This window comes from Lynx canadensis, chromosome C1, assembly GCF_007474595.2.
Source record: "Lynx canadensis isolate LIC74 chromosome C1, mLynCan4.pri.v2, whole genome shotgun sequence".
NCBI classification, from domain to species: Eukaryota; Metazoa; Chordata; class Mammalia; order Carnivora; family Felidae; genus Lynx; species Lynx canadensis.
In genome coordinates this window covers 106,384,850-106,405,552 of record NC_044310.1, presented here as the reverse complement: position 1 = coordinate 106,405,552, position 20,703 = coordinate 106,384,850, and positions in this window count along the sequence as shown.

Below are 20,703 nucleotides of genomic sequence, written 5' to 3'. Positions count from 1 at the left end.
AATCTTTGACAAAGCAGGAAAAGAATATCCAATTGAAAAAAGTCTCTTCAGCAAATGGTGCTGGGAGAACTGGACAGCAACATGCAGAAGAATGAAAGTACCACTTTCTTACACCATACACAAAAACAAATTCAAAATGGAGAAAATTCCTAAATGTGAGACAGGAAACAATCAAAACCCTACAGGAGAAAACAGGCAGTAATCTCTTTGACCTCAGCCATAACAACTTCTCACTAGACAAGTCTCCAGAGGCAAGGGAAACAAAAGAAAAATGAACTATTGGGACCTCATCAAGATAAAAAGCTTCTGCACAATGAAGGAAACAATCAACAAAACTAAAAAGCAACCAATGGAATGGGAGAAGATATTTTCAAATGATATATTGGATAAAGGGTTAGTATCCAAAATTTATAAAGAACTTATCAAACTCAACACCCAGAAAACAAATAATCCAGTGAAGAAATTGGCAGAAGACATGAATAGACACTTTTCCAAAAAAGACATCTAGATGGCAGACACACGAAAATATGCTCAACATCACTCATCATCAGCGAAATACAAATCAAAACCACAATGAGATATCACCTCACACCAGTCAGAGTGGCTAAAATTAACAACTCAGGCAACAACAGATGTTGATATTTGCAAACGACATTATCAGATACAGAGTTAGTATCCAAAATCTATAAAGAACTTATCAAACTCAACACCCAAAAGACAAATAATCCAGTGAAGAAATGGGCAAAAGACATGAAGAGACACTTCTCCAAAGAAGACATCCAGATGGCCAATTGACACATGAAAAAATGCTCCACATCACTCATCATCAGGGAAATACGAGTCAAAATCACACTGAGATACCATCTCACACCTGTCAGAATGGCTAACATTAACAACTCAGGCAACAACAGATGTTGGCGAGGATGCGGAGAAAGAGGATCTCTTTTGCACTGCTGGTGGGAATGCAAACTGGTGCAGCCAGTCTGGAAAACAGTATGGAGGTTCTTCAAAAAATTAAAAATTAAAAATTAAAAATATAACTGCCCTATGACCCAACAATTGTACTACTAGGTCTTTATCCAAAGGATACAAAAATGCTGATTCAAAGGGGTACACGCACCCCACTGTTTATAGCAGTGTTATCAACAATAGCCAAACATGGAAAGAGCCTAAGTGTCCATTCACTGATGAATGAATAAAGAAGACGCACACAATGGAATATTACTCAATGATAAAAAAAAAATGAAATCTTGCCATTTGCAACAATGTAGATAGAACTAGACTGTATTATGCTAAGCAAAATAAGTCAGTCAGAGAAAGACAAATCTATGATTTCACTCATACGTAGAATTTAAGAACCAAAACAGATGAACATAGGGGACAGGAAGGAAAAATAAGATAAAAACAGAGAGGAGGCAAACCATAAGAGACTCTTTACTACGGAGAATAAACTGAGGGTTGCTGGAGTTGGGTGAGGGGATGAGCTAGATGGCTGATGGGCATTAAGGAGGGCACATGTTGGGATGAGCACTGGGTGTTATATGTAAGTGATGAATCACTGGGTTCTACTCCTGAAACAAATACTACACTGTATTTTAACTAATTTGAATTTAAGTAAGTTATTTTTTTTTTCAGCTGGTGAATGTCCTATTCCTTTTAGAACCCCACACGATGGATTTGCAACCACTTGTGTTGGCTAACTGACTGGGAGGCTCACTCAAGACCTGGAGCTTAATGTGAATTGAACATTTATTGAGTACCCACTGTCAGAACACATTTTGCATACAAGCAACTTGCATTCTTGAGTTGGAGATAGATAGTTAAATAGACAGCAACAGCCTAAGAGAGAGAGAACTGAACTGGGAGTCAGAAAACTTAAGTTCTTGTCCTGGGATTGCTGCTAATGCTACGTATGACTGGATAATTTTGTCCCCATACTGTGCTCCAGTATTCTCATCCTTAAAATAAGAAGCTGGCATAGTACAACTTACAATGTAGATTTCCCTCAAGTTATACTGCTCTGGTTTCATAACTAAGTGTCTAGGTGAATCAGCCAGCTTGATTAAGGACAGTAAATATTCCAGAGGCTGAAAAACACCTTGGCAGCAAACTGAAGGAAAAATATCATATGGGATTCTAGTGCCACCTACTGGTCACTGGATTCCCTGTGTCCTGAGATGTCTAGAAAAATGACAAAAGCTGTTGAGAAGGGAACAGGTCAGAGTATGGCGCTGTCTGCCCAGTAAACAAGTAAGATTTTTGTCAGATGGACTCATCATCAGTTTCTACTACAGTAGCTACTGTCCCTTCACTGCACAGTGTATATACAGCAGTTTGTGAGTCCAATAGAAGTGAATTCCAATCTTGTCCCAACAACTTAAGTTCTTGTGTGACTTGAGCCTCAGTTTCCTCATTTTAAAATTCTGATAATACCTTCTTTACACGATGGAGTACTATGTGGCAATGAGAAAGAATGAAATATGGCCCTTTGTAGCAACGTGGATGGAACTAGAGAGTGTGATGCTAAGTGAAATAAGCCATACAGAGAAAGACAGATACCATATGGTTTCACTCTTATGTGGATCCTGAGAAACTTAACAGAAACCCATGGGGGAGGGGAAGGATAAAAAAAAAAAAGAGGTTAGAGTGGGAGAGAGCCAAAGCATAAGAGACTCGTAAAAACTGAGAACAAACTGAGGGTTGATGGGGGGGGTGGGAGGGAGGAGAGTGTGGGTGATGGGTATTGAGGAGGGCACCTTTTGGGATGAGCACTGGGTGTTGTATGGAAACCAATTTGACAATAAATTTCATATATTTGAAAAAAATAAAAAATTTTAAAAAATTTAAAAAATTAAACTTGGGGAAAAAAAACTGAGAACAAACTGAGGGCTGATGGGGGGTGGGAGCGAGGGGAGGGTAGGTGATGGGTATCGAAGAGGGCATCTTTTGGGATGAGCACTGAGTGTTGTATGGAAACCAATTTGACAATAAATTTCATATATTAAAAAATAAATAAATAAATAATAAAATAAAAAGTGAAAAAAAATACCTTCTTTATAGGGTGACTGTAAGGACCTGTGGAGTGATTGCCATAGTGCCCAGCACATTCTAGGCACTACAGAACTATGGTAACACAACTCATGCTCTAAAAGAGCTTGCAATCCATCAGGTACTAAGCTGAGCATATAAGTAATGATGATTCAATGTACACCCCTTTGGTCACCTCATGCATACCAAGGGCTATAACAGAAGGTGGTACCGTGATAAGAAAGAAAGCACCATGGAAACTCAAAGGAGGTGCAGATCACATGCTGGTGGGGCAAGATAAATGTCTTCATAGTCAAGGCAGCATCTTCAATGGACTTCAATGAATGGTTAGGATTTAAATAAGCAGATGGGCTCATCCTTAAAATTTCACTTCAAATCTGATCTCCATAGTTATGCCGTACACTTACCTTAGTCATACTTTTTCCACATCACGTGTCTGTACCTACTATTCTCATTCCTCTATTGTGACATTCTAATTTTTCTACTTAATTTAAAGTTCATAATTTGTAAGTGTCTTTCATGCTGTCTTCCACACACTCAAGGAAATTATTGCTAGTATTCATTTATAAGACCCCACAGTGCAATGTCTAATAACAGCAGCATTTACATATGGAATATTAGGGCTACAGTTCAAAAGTCTCAGATTCATTCATTCATTCATCCAACAAACAATGATGATCATAATCTGTTGGGCACTGTGCTGGCACTGGAGGTTTACAGAGATAAGGGTCTACCATCAAGAATTCATATATGGGGCAGGAAGACAATCTCAATTCCATGTGATGGGTCCAAAAGAACAAACAATTGTTTGCAAACACAACTGAAAAATAGCCCTTAACTTTCACAGAGCACTTCCTGTGCACTGGGCACAATGCTGATTCCAAAGCATGGAATCCTTTCATGAACCCTCATAAGTTAAGTGCTTTTTATCATCTCCACTTTACAGATGAGAAAGCCAAAGCACAAAGAGATTAAATAACTTCCCCAAAGTCATATATCTTGTAAGTAAAAAGGATAGAATTCAAATCCATGTCTGACTTCTGGTATCCATGTTTTTAAATAACTTTTTGCCTCCGAAGCCAATGTAAAGAGCCTACCTGAGAAGCACTTTAATTCATGGAGCTGAATCCCGCACATAACTGCCAAGTCAACCAGTCTTTGCTTAAACAGCTACACATAAGACATGATGCTGGGACTGTGAGAGGTACAAACATAAACCAAGCTGCCCCTGCCCTCAAGGAGCTCACAGTCTACTGAAGAATGTAATACATAGAAACCAATACATTTAACCCAAAGAATAGTATGACAGTCTTATAATCAAGCACAAGGGCCAGAGGAAGACAATTACATCTGACTGGGAATACTAGTGGGATTCATGCTGAAGGAAGAATTTGCCTTTAAGGATGAGTATCTTTAGAGAAATGTAGGTGAAGAGGTAGAATGAAGGTCACTGGGCTTAATAGCATTAGGCATGACAGATGTGTGACCAGGGCTTTTGATTGTCCTCATAACAGGAAAGTAGCAAACTGTAATTGCTTTAAGAAAAAATAAAACAGCCTAAAGCATCACACCAAAAGTAAAGGCAACAAAAGTAAAAATTGATAAATTGGACTACATCAAAATTAAAAACTTCTGTGCATCAAAGGACACAATCAATAGGGTGAGAAGACAACCGATAGAATGGGAAAAAAATATTTGCCATATATATCTGACAAAGGATTAATATCCAAAATGTATAAAAAGAATACCAAAAACTCAACAGCAAAAAAACTCCAAACAATCCAACTAAAAAGTGTGTGAGAGATTTGAAGATGTTTCCCTGAATAAGGTATGTAAACAGCCAACAAGCTCATGAAAAGATGCTTAACATCACCAGTCATCAAGGAAATGCAAATCAAAAGCACAAGATACCACCTCACAGCCATTAGGATGGCTACTATTAAAAAATTAAATTTTTTTTTAAAAACAGAAAATAACAAGTGTTGGCAAGGATGTGGCGAAACTGGAAACCTGTGCACCGCTAGTGTTTATATAAAATTGTGCAGGCATTATGGAAAACACGTATGGCAGTTCCTCAAAAAATTAAGCATAGAATTATCATATGGTTCGGCAATTATACTTCTGGGTTCATATCCAAAAGAACTGAAAACAGAATCTTGGGACACCTGGGTGGCTCAGTCAGTTAAGCATCTGACTCCTGATTTTGACTCAGGTCCTAATCTCATGGTTCAGGGATCGATCCCTAAATTGGGCTCTGTACTGACAGCATGGAGCCTGCGTGAGATTCTCTCTCTCCCTCTTTCTGCCCCTCCCCCACTCATGTGCGTGCGCGCGCGCACACACACACTCTCTCTAAATAAATAAATAAGTAAACATTAAAAAAAAGAAAAAAACAGAATCTTGAAGAGATAGTTGTACACTCATATCATCACCATTCACAACAGCCAAAAGATGAAAATAACCAGAGTGTCCACTGATGGATGAATGCATAAACAAAATGTGATATACACACAATGGAATGTTATCCAGCCTTAAGAAGGAAGGAAATTCTGACAGATACAACATGGTTGAACTTCAAGGACACTAAGCTAGGTGAAATAAGCCAGTCACAGAAAGACAAATATTGTATGATTGCATTCATGTGAGGACCCAGAGTAGTCAAAGTCATAGATACACAAAATAGAATAGTGATTGCCAGAGGTTAGGGATAGAGGGTAATGGGGGAATTATTGTTTAATGAGTACAGAGTTTCAGTTTTACATGATGAAGAGTACCAGAGATTGGTTGCACCACAATGTGAATATACTTAACACTATTGAACTTAAAAATAATTAAGACGGTAATTTTCATGTTGTATGTATTTTACCACAATTAATTTTTTTTAATTCTTTTAATTAGAAAACGCTTACAGCAGGGCACCTGGGTGGCTCAGTCAGTTAAACGTGTGACTCTTGATTTCAGCTCAGATCATGGTCTCACGGTTGGTAAGATCAAGCCCTGTGTCCAGCTCTTCCTCTCTCTCTGCCCCTCCCCTGCTTATGCTGTCTCTCTCTCTTTCTCTCTCTCTCTTTCTCATATAAATAAACTTAAAGAAAAAAAAAACTTTAAAAAATGCCTAAAGCAATCTTAGATTGAATTAACAGAATTAGTGTCCAGCTAGGAAGGAAAAGAACTCCCTGCCCTGCACTGCTCAGTCCAGACACGAGAGAGGCAAGGCAATGGGATGAGGACCCATCTCCCAGGAAGACTTGAAAGACGCTAAGACATTTGCAAGTATCTGAAGATGGTGACATAGAGTAAGGAGGGATTGTACATTGCTTGAGAGTAGGACTAGAGCCAATAGGTACAAGTTAAAAGGAAAGCAATTTTACCCAATTCAAAGAGAAATATCCTTATATTTATAACAGAGTCCACTGCTTTAGGAGGTAGTGATCTTCTCATCAGCAGCCCTGTCTAAGAAGAAGCTGCATGACCCTCAAATTGTGACCCTCTTCCCTTGACCATGACCCTTCTTCCCATGACCCTTCTTCCTTCTTCCAGAGAAGCATTCCTGCAGTACATGGGACTGGAGTTGGATGATTTCTAGGTTGAACTAGATGACCCAACTCTCAGATGCTGTGACATAAGGGGGTCACCTAGTGCAACCTCCCACATAAGCCAGAAATCTCTGCCTTGGCATCCTTGCCAAATGGTTTCTCAAACTTTGTCAGAATCTCATTTAAAAATCAGTAAAGCTCTGAGATATTTTCACTCCTCTGCCTTACTTCTTTGTATGGTGTAGCTGGATGAGATAGAGGTGAGTCAGATGAAAAATACAGAAGCCACTCTTCACATTCAGTCCCTCCATGTGTCTGAGCAGAGCACCCAGGGGCTTGTGAAACACACCACAGAGGCTCTCTTGGGTAAGACCAGTGGTCCATACAGTCACTGCTTATATGCTAACTATGGAAAAGACAGGCAGAGGAAACAGTGTCCACACACATTAGGATGCCAGTTCACAAGCAGCTCATTAGGCTTAACTTCTGCAAATTTGTCCAGGCTCTTCTGGAAAAAACCTGCACTCTCAACCCTATCAACCACATCACAGAGTTAATCCCACATATTTACAAACCATAATGTCCTAATTCTTCTCTCTTCATTTGACTTTGAAGTTCAAAGAGTGGGACACTGTTCTTTAGAAAATCCCCTCCCAAAAAAAGGTAGGAATTTCCAGACAAGGGAGCCACATTCAGGAGATATAAGAGGAAAGAGCTTGAAGTAAGATTCAGTAAACTACCAAAGCCCTCTCCTCTTTAGGATTTATTCCCTTTGAGGGAAAATAAAAAAGGCCAGGAAGCTAAAGAGACTTTTCTCCATAGGAATTAATAAGAGTTTTCATTAGGGGTGCCTGGGTGGCTTAGTCGGTTAAGTGTCTAACATTGGCTCAGGTCATGATCTCACTGTTCATGAGTTTGAGCCCCACATTGGGCTCTGTGCTGACACCTAAGAACCTGGAGCCTGCTTCAGATTCTGTGTCTCCCCCTCTCTACCCCTCTCCTCCATGTGCTCTGTCTCTCTCGCTCTCTCTCTCTCTCAAAAATTAATAAACATTAAAAAAATTTTAATAAGAGTTTTCACTATAATTGATTAAATAAAAGCTGATAAATAAACAAACAAAAAACCAGAGTAAGGAAAGGAATCAGATTCCTTGACATACTGTTTCTGCCAGTTCAAAATATCTTGCCCATTGATAAGTAAATTTTATTTATTCATTCTTTGATTCTTTTATTCATTCATCAATAAATAGTGAGTGCCTACTACATCCAAGAACAATCTAGGCACTAGGGATACAGCAGTTTTTAAAACTGGACAAAAAAAAAATCCATGGTCCTCACAGAGATTACATCCTAATGGAGAAATACTAGGATATAAATAAAATACATCAGATATAAATAAAATTACATCAGATAATGACAAGTGTTATGGGGGGGGGGAAGCAATGGAGGAAGACAAGGAATTTGAGGGTCACAATTTAAATAAAGTAATCAGGGAGGGTCTCCCGAGAAAGTAGCATCAGAGCAAAGACCTAAAAAGGAAGGGAACAAAGCAAACGAACACCTGGAGAAGAGCATCCAAGCCAAGGGAACGGCTGCTGTGAACACTCTAAGGCCACAGCAGGCCAGGTGAGTTCAGGAACAGCAGAGACACAAGTATGATCAAGGGTGAGTCACAGGAAATGAGGTCCAAGAGGTCAGTCTGCACACCCACTAATCTGATAGGCTTAAGGATTTTGGATTTTCCTCAGAGCAAGCTGGAGAGCCATCAGATGGTTTTGCCTTAACCTTTTCCTACTTCTTGCACACACGTAGGATTTGTCCCTTATATGTTTGGAGCCCACAGATCCAGTCTAGATGATACTGACCCAAATAACATCCCATGCCTATACAGGCTATGATCTGACTCTTGGTCCCTGCACAGAGGTCCAGATGTCCTGTCACCTGGGAGCAACACCCTCAGGGATGCTGAGGTTAACCAGCATGATCCCACAAATGGTGTTGACTGCCTAAGAATCACAACAGCCCACTAAACCCCCTTTTAGAGAGGTAGAAAAGAAACAAAACAGTCTGTCTCTAAGGAGTTTATAATCTAGTTAGAAAATCAAATGAATACACACACACACACACACACACACACACACACACACACACAGGCTTTGCTTGCAAAGCAACCTATTCACCTGTGTAAAATTTAATACCACCCTATACCATATGTATAGCTTTCTTACAATTTCACATACAAAGCTTACATCAATCCTTCAAAGTAGTAATAGCTATGAATACCTTACAGATTAAAAACAAAACAAAACAAAAACAAACACAAAACAAACAAACAAAAAACTAGTGAGCTTTAATGACTTCCCCCAAAAGGTTCAGCTAACTAATTTGTAGTAGAGCCCAGATTTGAACTCAGATCTTCAGAGTCCAGGCTCAGGGCTCCAGGCATTGTCCCAGAGCTGGGCCATCTCTGACAAACCACTAAATGTATGAGGGACTACCTAAGGAGGATTCTCTGAATCTGACAAAATTAGCCAGATCTTTGGAGGAGGAGTTTTAAGCCAAGTCTTTATACATGAAACAGAAGTGGATTGGCATCCTAGCAAAAGGCAGGAATCTGGGTATCTACAGTAGTTTGAGCAGAGATACAGAGGGACATCTCCCAAGTTAAATGCAAGAAATAACCAACAGATTGGGAGCTTGTGGGAAAGGGTCATTTCAGGAAGTGACTGAAGACTCTGTAAAAGAGGGTGCTCACTCCTTTCTTTCAGACTGCTCACCTTCTTAGCACCCATGACCCATTCTCTCCCTCCCCTTCTGTCTCCTCCAGTGAGGCTTTTCCTGCTCCTCTTTATGTATGCCAAGTGCTTCTCTACTTTGGCTGCCACTTTATCATCTGGTGAGTTCTAAAAAACAAAAACAAAGCCAAAAATGGACACTTGGATCCCATTCCCAGAAATCCTAATGTTCCTGTGATGTGATCCAAGCTATCTGCATTGTTAGAATCTCTCCACCACCCCATGGTTCTAATGCATAGCCAGATGAGAACCACCATGCCACATACCACCCCGTACTCAATCTCAGCTCCTCTTGAGGCTACAACCATGTCATTCCTGCTGATGGCTTCCAAATTCATATCTTCAGCCCAGACTTCACTCCTGCCTTCCAGACCAAGTGTCCTATTGCCTTGTAGCCCTCCTCACTTGGTATCTCACAGGCAGCTCAAACTCACACACTCAAAGATTTCCTCTCATGTCCCTCTCCTTGCCTTATATCTGCCCAAAAGCTCCAGACAAACCGAGATCTCCTCCTCATTCCTTCTTCCTCCTTGTCTTCTGTATCCAATACTTCAGCAGGCTTTATGGGTTTCTACTTCTTAAAACATGATTCAAATTATTTTCTCCAGCCCAACTGTAAATATCTTAGTTTAAACCTCCATTTCTCAACTATTTCTCTGCAATGAATACCTAAGTGACTTTGCTGTCTTCTATCTAGCCCACCCTCAGTACCTTCTCAGTGTTTCTGCCATAGTGACCTCTCCAAAATGCAAATATGAGTATGTCATCATATCCTCTCCTGTCTTAAATCCTATAATGGCTCTCCATAGTCTACAAGATGAGTCTAAATCCCTTCTCTTTGCCCACAAAATCCTTCATGATCTTCCCTGCTTAGCTTTCCCACCCTCACCTCTTATCCCTCTCTATCACACCCTACACCCAACCTGGTCCATAGGATGCAGCACAAGCCCAGCCTTCTCTAGGCTGCCCTCTTCAAGCCCACTGTCTGGGTGATGCACCCCTTCAATGTGCTCCCATGATACCCTCTTCTATAGCTTTTATTATCCTGGATTAAAATAATGGGTTAAACTGCATGACTCCCTGACCACACTGTAATCTCCTCAAGGGTTGGGACCAGGTATAATTCCTCTCTATATCCCTGGTTCTTCACACATCACAGGTGTTTAATTAAGATGTGCTGAATAAATGAATGAATGAATGATGGTTGGATGAGGAAGGTCAACTGGCAAAGAGTTGAACAACTGACTGGTAATTATGCAGCAGGCAGTCACTGTAAGCTTCTTAATCAGAAGAGTAGCATAATAAAAATAGTACTTGAGGAAGAATATTTTGATAATAGATTATATATATATATATACTATATTATATTATATTATATTATATTATATTATATTATATTATAGACTGGACACTAAACAATGGATGTTGGACAAATCACTAAATTTTTATGAGTATCAGCTTCTTCATCCAAAAAAACTGGAGTATTATTACCTGTGGTACCCGTTTTATAAGGCTGTTGCAAACATAAAATGAAATCAAATTTGCAACAGTAACTTTCTGAAGCCATAAATCACTATACAAATGTAAGAAATTAAAATTATGTGAATAACAAGAAGTGCAGCCACCATAGAATTTTTGGTAAAACTCAAATCAGCAGGGCATAGTGGCAAAGACAATGGACTGAATGGGACAACATCAAACTAAAAAGCTTTTGCACAGCAAAGGGAAAGAAATCAACAAAATGCAAAGGCAACCTACTAGATGGGAGAAGGTATTTGCCAATCATACATCCAATAAGGGGTTAATATCCAAAATACATAAAGAACAACATACAACTCAATAACAAAAAAATCCAATTAAAAAAATGGGCAAAGGCATAACATTATTTCAAAAAAGATACACACTCGGCCAACAGGCAAACAACAAGATGCTCAACATCACTCATGAGCAGGGAAAAGGAGATCAAAATCACAGTGAGGTATCACCACACACCTGTTGGAATGGCTAGTATCAAAAAGACAAGAAATAAGTGTTGATGAAGATGCAGAGAACGGAGAACCCTCATGAATTATTTGTGGGAGTGTAAATTGGGACAGCCACCATGGAAAACAGTATAAAGATTCCTCAAAAAATTAAAAATAGAGTTACTATATGATCCATCAACCCCACTACTGGTTATCTACCCAAAGAAAGCAGAAACATTAATTTGAAAAGATATCTGCACCCCCATATTCACTGCAGCATTATTTACAATAGCCAAAACACAGAAACAACCTAGTGTCCATCAATGGCTGGATGGATAAAGAAGATATGGTATATATGCATATGTGTTATATATATGTATATATGTGTTTTTTATTTATGTTTGTTTTATTTTATTTATTTATTTATTTTATTTATTTATTTATTATTTTATTTATGTTTGGTTTTTTTATCATATATATATATATATATATATATATATATATACAAATCTGTTGAACAGAATAGTACTCAGCCATAAAAAAACATGAGATCCTGCCATTTGAGATGACGTGGATGGACCTAGAGGGTATTACACTAAGTGAGACAAGTCAGAGAAAGACAAATACTTCATTGTTTTACTTACATGTGTAATCTAAAAGACAAAACAAAACAAAACTGACCCTCACAGATACAGGGAACAGATTGGTGGTTGTCAAAGCGGTGGGGGGTAGGGGGTAGAATGGGTGAAGGGGATCAAGAGGTACAAACTTTCAGTTATAAAATAAAATAAGTCATGGGGATGTAATGTACTGCTTGGGGAATACAGTCAATAATATTCTATTAACTTGGTAAGGTGACAGATGGTAACTGCACTTACTGTGGTAATCATTTTACAATGTATACAAATGTCAAATCACGATGTTATACACCTGAAACTAATATAATATTGTATGTCAATTACACCTGAATTAAAATTTTAAAAAAGAATGTGGGCTGAATGTCATGTGACCTTGGGCAGGTCACCTGGCCTGTCTATGCCTCATTTTCCTCATCTGCCAAATATGAATACCACACTCATAGGTTTATTATGTTATTTTTGTACCTAGTATACAGCATGACAAATGGAAGGTATTCAATAAATTATAGTTTCCCTTCCCTGCTGAGCAACCACTCTGCACTTAACCCTGTGAGATATGATCCCAAGCCTCTGACACAGGAACCAGAGCCCAGAGAAAAGGAGGGTAGGTGGAGAGCTGCACTTACTGAGACTGGTAGTAGTACTTACATAGAACAAGAGATAGAAAACTCTTTGCAACCAAGTGAGAACCACAAGGAGATAATGAGCTAAATGATGTCTTAGATAAATGAATTACATCAAAGATTAATGATGGATGGGATGAGGCAACAAAATAGCTCTGGAACCGGGTTTCTGAGCAAGCAAGATTATGGGAGGGAATGGGCTAGACAGAGTGGGGTCTGGGAGTGAGGTCAGGGGAGAAGAATCCATCACTTATATCCTCCTTCTCCCTTGTGCTCCTGAGTCACCCTGCAGCCTCAGGCAAGTCCGTCCCACCTCTGCCTCCATCTCATCCTCAGGAAAATGGGTGTCATAATGACATCCACATAGCAGAACACTGAAATGGTCTGGGCTCCTGAGAGCAAAAAGTTTCTGAGATGCCAGATCCTGATGACTGCGGGTAAAGAATAGCCTAAGACACCAGTCCTAGATGTCCTGGACACATGGTAAGAAAAGGCCAGTGACAGAACAAATGTCCAGCAAACATGTCCCAGTTTCAGCAAGTGGGTGTTTGGTAGTTTTCATGAAGAGACTTTACCTGAATCCTGACACATAGTAGGAAAAAGATTTTATGCAGAAACATAAAATAATCAGGCTGAACACCCCATAATTACAGAAGTTGATTATCAACTGATGGATAAAGGGCAGAGAGGCAAATCTCCCAAGTCTCTGTGCTTTCAAGGAGGGTAATGTTCCAGGCAATGCTTAGTGAAAGCAAGAGTCTGTGAAGGCCCATGAGCAGCTCCACGAGCAGGCATCTCTTCCTGGCCTCATTGCTCTCTCTTGGGATCTGATCTCCTGGGATCTATTCCCAGCATTCTGCATTTAGACACCAAGAGAAGGAAAAGAACATGGCGATCCTTAAAAATTCTCTTCTTGTTTTTTTCCTCTAGGCTCAAAACTTATATGACCTCATTTCTTCTAGCACCCCCACCCCTAAGAGGGAGGGAGGAAGCAAGAGACATTATCTTAATTTCACACACAGACACCCAGGGCCTGGTGAATTTCAGTGACTCACCTAAGATCGAAGATAATACCAATCTCCAAACTGGACCCACAGCAGGAACTCTGCCCCCAGCCCACCAGCTCCCAATGTACCACATAGGCAGCCAGAGGCTACCTAAAAATTAACTGTTCCTGAAAAAGACACATTCTTACCCCCCTAACACTACTATGTGCCAAAAATATCCAAGTGCACAATTCTGGGAGGAAATTTGGTGGGGATAACACAAGGTCATTCTTACTATGTTAAAACATTATTGATACAAATGACTCCAAAATGTTGCTCATAATATAGTACAATCTGCATGATCTATACTCCTAAGACCTGTGTAAGAAGTTATCTCCAAACACATACCCCGTAATCAATATTCATGTATTACATTACAATGGCATAATAAACCAGGGCAAAAATGAAAAGTTCAGTTCAGAAGACACATGGTTCATCTCCTGGCCTTGAGTACAAGCTCATGCCTAGAAGGTACGTGCAGTAAGGATGATATTTCACCTCCCATGAGAAATACAAAGGGAGCATTTCCTCCCCTCCCATGACTCCACAGGGCACAATGAAGTTCCATTAGGAGCCACAGAGAAGGAAGGAGACTGTGTGCTGCCTGTCTGAGTGGGACATGCTTGAGAACCTCAGCTTGAATTTCCTCAGGGATGTTCCAAGGACTGTCACTGTCAGAAGACAGAGTGAAGGAAAAAACAGAATTGGTTGAGTTTCAGATTTGGTGTACACTAGAGTCGTCCCTTGGAAACTCACAACACACAGAAAGCTTTGAGAAGTCCTACTGTACAAGAATAATAAACAGGGGCTACTGGGTGGCTCAGTCAGTTAAGCATCCAACTCTTGATTTCAGTTCAGATTACGGTCTCACAGTTTGTGAGTTTGAGCCCCACGTTGGGCTCTGCACTGACAGCGCAGACCCTGCTTGGGATTCCCTCTCCCTCTTTCTCTGCCTTTCCCCTGCTTGTGTTCTCTCTCTCTCTCTCTTCTCTCTCTCTCTCTCTGTCTCTCTCTCTCTCTCTCTCAAAATAAATAAACAAACTTAAAAAATATTTAAAAATAAAATTAAAATTAAAAAATACTTCTAAAAAAGAATAATAAATAAATAATGTGTTTCAATTTGCTTAACCCTGAGTTCCTACATTTTGTTAACATTAGAGCCTGAAGCACCTGTACCCCTAGGAAGATCCCATGAAACCAGTACTTTAACTAGAGACCCTCTGTGGAGAATGAGAGAATATCACAATGTTGCTTCCAAGCAAAAGAGAGCTCTCTCACAACGCTCACATGGCCTGTAATCAGCACGATGATAACCACACACCACCTGGCTCCCTCTCTAAATGCCTGGAACTTGAAATCACTCATTCAAGACCAACCTCTTCTTCTGGAGCATAGAGGAAAAGCTGGCACATAAAAAAGGGAGAATCGCAGAAGGCCAATAGGAATGACTGAGCTCTTCTACTTTTGACTTATGGACACCAAAACCAAAATTCATACTGGAAAACAAAACACAAGTTTCAAACAACACATCCTACTACCTTCCAGACCCCCAAGATATTATTTCATTAGCTCTAAATTTCCTGATTCCCACATCAAAGAAGCAGAGCACATCTGGCCAACCCAGCAAGTCAGAAACCCATCTCAGCTGCAAACCCAGTTCAGCTATGGGTGACCTCTCGCAGAAAACTTAACCTCACCGTGGCCCTGTTTCCACATCAGGAAAGCAGAGGCGGCAGCCCTTCTGTCAGGCTAGCCTGGATAGAGAACAACTAATAAAAAGGAGATCGTAAAACACTTGGCAATGCACTCAGTGTCCTATAAAATCTTAATGATTATAATCAAGCTGTGGCTAGAAGACTGCAAGGTCCGCACATGACATTCAGCAGTCACTGTCCTGGTATCTGATAACAGGATGCTCTCGGCCTCAGTGCATCAGCTGCACAAACTGGTCTAGGCTGACTCTGGTTTCTTCACACAAAGTTTTCAGGGGAAAAATATCACAGAAGTCCAGGTGTCTTGGTCTAAGAGCCACCATGTCTCGTGGGAGACAAGATCCTTCCCTCCTTCCAACAAAGACCATGAACTTCTGTGTATTTGTGGCTGAGGCACCTGCCCTCATGAAACTGACACCTGTTGCAGAGGGCTGCCCCACATACCACACGTGTTTCTTCTAGTTACATGGAGGACACAAGAGCATTAGCTGACCATGAGGAGAAGTGGTAGAAGGAAGATCTTTTATCTTGATATGGTACTTTCCATAACAAAGTATTGCTACCTCCACACAGGCAGCAAAGAATTAAAGGAGTAGTACTAAAGATGGTAAAAGAGCATGGGTTTTAGAGTCAGAGAAATCTGGATTCAAATTCCAGCTTTGCCACTTGCCAACTCTTCAACCCTAGAGAAGTCACTTCCCATCTCAAATTCTCCATCTCCCCACCTACAAAATGAGAATAGGTGTGCTTACCACACAAGACCAGTTAAGAAAAAGAAACAACAGCTACCATCATGTCTGGCTCACAGTGATGATGATGAGAGTGGTGGTAGTGGTGGTGATGGTCACAGAAACACAAAAAGACTCCTCGCCACCATGCCACATAGGCCAAACTCCCTTCACCAAACTGGAGACGGAGGACAGAGGTATTTCTCATCCATCTTTTCACTCTCAGTACCTGGACACAGTAAATTTGATTAGACTAACTGATTATATGATGCTGAGTACAGAAGATCAGGCTAAAATATTTCAGATGCTTGGATTAGAAAGATGAGGCCTCCTCATGAGCCATTGTCTAAGTATGGGCAAAACCAGTCCACTAACTCAGCCTTGCCTAGGCTGGGGCCCCAGGCACTTTTCCTCACTGCTGCAAATTCTGCTTAGTCAAGTCCTCATCTGAATAATAATAGCAGGAGAAGTTCAGACTGGCTCAGGTGATACTCTTGGAACTGCTTTTAAATTACAGATATGAAACTAGCCCCTTGGTGAAAATAATTTCTTTCTCCAAACCTTTGTTTCAAATCTCCAAAAGAAACCACTGACCAGGGCAGTGTAGAAAGAACTAGGATATTAGTTTTATTGTCACTATTCTTGCCTTCCCCATCCTCATTCCCTTGCCACCAGTACAGTCCCAACCACCCATTCCACACTCCCAGCAAGACTTAAAAAATAAAATAAAATTATGCCCTCCCTCCTATTTCATGGTTCATTATAACTTCTCTCACATGCTCTTAATCTCTCGATGCTCCTAACCTCCCATCGAAAAGTAACTTCTTCCAAACTATTTTAGGGCTACTTTCTGATCATGACACTTATAGATGGTCTTGTACATGATGCATAAATGCAATTTGTTCATTCTTTCAATCAACAGATACTTCCTGAGTGCGTGCTCTATAACAGGCACTGGGGATTCAGCAGAAAACAAAACAGATAGACAATCTGCTTTCACGGAACCTACATCATACTGTATTCAATTCCTTCCTAAATGAATGGATAGACGGTTGATACTAACATCTCTTCTGTAAGGCCAGACCATGAAAGGACCAAGGAGACACAGCCCTTTATCAAAGAGTGATAAACTCCCCAAAATAGTCCAACTGGTCAACATTTTTCTCAAAATAGACTTTGCTTGTTCCTACTGCCCAGCTTTCCACACACTGCCTAGCATGCATGAAATCCTTGGCCTGCCTGAAATCCACTCATCTTATCCAGAAGGAGAACCATCTCTTCCCAGAAGCCTTCCCAAACTATGTTAGCCAGCAGCGGTACCTTCCTTCTTTAACCCATAGACCATGTGTGGGTTATAACCAGACTTCACAATTCTGTCAAACTCTCTGAATGCCCAGGGTGGGGTCTTCTTTTCATCTAGTTCAGTGCCTTCCATTTTATATAGGTTTTCTTTTTTTTTTTTTTTTTGTAACATTTATTTATTTTTGACAGAGTGTGAGGCGGGGAGGTACAGAGAGAGAGAGGGAGACACAGAATCTGAAGCAGGCTCCAGGCTCTGAGTTGTCAGCACAGAGGCAGATGTGGGACTTGAACTCACAGACCACAAAATCATGACCTGAGCCAAAGTCAGATGCTCAACCGACTTAGCCACCCAGATGCCCCTATGTAGGTTTTCAATGAAAGCTTTTGATTAGCTGAGGAGCAAGGTGCTGTGAACATTCATGGGACAGGTAAGGTCATACAAGTACTATTTTAGAGTTTGCATTCAGAGACTTTCAAAGAGTTTTGCACCTTGAAAGCATGAAAAAAGGGACCCCCAGATCTGATTCTGAAATCTACTGGCACCAAAAGGAGGGATTACATTAATGCCAGAAAAACTTACTTTTTGCCCTATGAGAACTTGCAATCATTCCCCATTTGCAATACCTATGCAGGTTGTGGTTCACTTCAAAGACTCTATGCTGCTGAAAGCAATTTTTCTTGTAATTTGGGAAATGCTTTCAAACAATGCAGTTATAGATGAGCCACTCATGGTACACTCTCTGATCAGAGCTGACGGCCAGCCAGCTGAAAGCCCAGAGCCAGTGGGGCTAGTTAGACAACCAGCATCCACAGCACTCTTCATCTGGAGATAAGGAAAAGCCTCAAAGAAAACTATCTGAAAAGTTCCAATTATACATCTGGCAGAAGAGTTAAAAGGCTAAAATGAATGCTTAGTGTGCAACCACAGTAGTGAATCTTAAGGCTCAAACAATTTAAGGGCTATTTCATGGCATTGTAATTAATATATATACATATATATATATATATATATATATATATATACATATACACACATACATTTATTTATATATGTATGTACATATACATATATATGTATATATGTGTGTATATATATATATACATATATATGTATATGTATGTATGTATATATAAATCCCCAAGTACCCTGCCAGATGCAATACCAAGTGAGTAAATGAGATGCATTCTTGTCTTCTAGAAGCACTGACACCTAGAAACTCTCCTGTTTCTGCTCTTTTACATCTTAGAATAAAATGTTTGATTCCCTCTATCTCATTCTGCCAGTTACTTTCTCTTTGTTTCATATCTTTTCTCTTGGAATTAAACTTTTGTTCTTAGGGCTCAATGTATTTAATTTTTGCACAGATAACACATTTACATGGTTCAAATATCAAAAAGTATAAGAAAGTATACTGTAAAAAAAAGACACTTCCCCATCTCTCTCCCTATAGGTAGTTGCTGTTACTAGGTTTTTGTGTGTTCTTTTTTTTTTTAAATATTTTTAATGTTTATTTATTTTTGAGAGAGACAGAACATGAGCGGGGGAGGGACGGAGAGACAAGGAGACGCGGAATCCGAAGCAGGCTCCAGGCTCTGAGCTGTCATCACAGAGCTGGAGGCGCGGGGCTTGAACCCACAAGCCCTGAGATCATGACCTGAACCAAAGTCGGATGCTTAACCGACTGAGCCACCTAGGCGCCCCTGTGTGTTCTTAGCAGAACATATTTTGCACATCCAAGGAAATACTAATACATAGCCTTATTTTGGGAATTAAACATGTCCTGTGCCAAATCATCAGAGGACAGGGTGGAGTGTCTTTTGGTGAGAATGGCGGTGCCTGGCACCATGCCTGATGCAGAACAGGGACAGAATGCTTGTGGGCCGGAGAGACAACCACAGGAGGGAAAGAGGGAGAAACAACCACACAGCCAATCTTCTGCGTCACCACGAATGCTAGGAGCTCACTCGGATCATCATTCGAGCCAAAGGGACAAGGACCTTGACCGGTCTCCTCCAAAGTCCCTTCAACCCTTTCCTAGTTACTTGAGTTTTGAGGATGTGGTGGAGCAGTGAAACTTTTTTCGAAAGCAGAGAAGAGAAAGGAGCAAAGAAAGTCCCCGGAAGAAAGACATCGGAAGGAAGGCTGCTGGGGCGGAAGGTGAGGCCAACCGCAGGGAAACCTGCGCTCCTCCGAAGCGGGCAGGGACAGCAGAATGAAAGCCACCAAAAATTCTGAACATTGTTCTCCTACTTGTTCCACTTCCATCCTTCCGTCAGGCATAAGGTGGGATTCAGGGGGCTGAAACACCTAAGATTTGGACACAATAGCTCTATCATGACACAGGTGACCATTGAATGTCTGGAGCTGGAGAAAATAATCTAAGGCAGATGGGAGCGTGCCGTCTGTGCTGACACTGCCCTTTTCCACGTTGGGAGGCTGCGACTCTTACTCCCACAACCCAAATCTTCTACTAAGTGTAAAGCCTCAGCTCCCAATCTGTTTTATGTTATGCCTTACTATCAGAAGCAAAACCTTTCTCAAAAAAAAAAAAAAATTTTTTTTTTAGTTCTTTAGACATAAATCCTCTATCTCATCCCAAAGAGTGACTTACCATTGTATTAGGTACAGATCTAAGTCCAAGAGGGAATGTCACACAGCACTTGACCCCTGAAGAGCTATGGCCCTTCTTTCATATGCCAGCTGTGAGCCTTTTTATAATAGACATCATCAAGTCTCCACTGCCCAACCAAAGATGCCTGCTTCTTTCCTTCAGTGTTCATCAAATTATTAAAATTAAATTCATTTTTCCCATTCAGTGTGTCCTTTGTTGGATCCCAACACTGTGAAATTGAGGAGCTTCTGGTTAGGATATATAGTTACAGGACAGAGAAAAAAATCGCTTGAAATCTGTGACCATTTTAATGACAAAGAAAGCTAGGAGCCCTCTGCTATTCTGGGTGAGAGTGGGAGTAAACAGAAGGTGGAAGTGCCCTCCCTGGGCACCCATGCCCAGTCACCCTTCCTGGCATGATGTAAGATGAAAGCATCTGCTGACTCTCAGAGGTGTAATTACCACCAGGGTGGGGGTATAATTAAAGTAAGAATAATTTACCTTAAAGAAGATAGAAATTAAGAATTATTAATGATCATAATAATTAGTCCTCTTATATCTAAGAATCACAAATGCTTTACAAGCTGTAATTATCACAGCTCCCCTCTGAGGAAGAGATTCATATCTTACAGCTCCTCACTTAACAGAGGGGTGAAGTGATGGCCATGGGGGAAGGCAGAGAGGGGTGGAGTAATGACT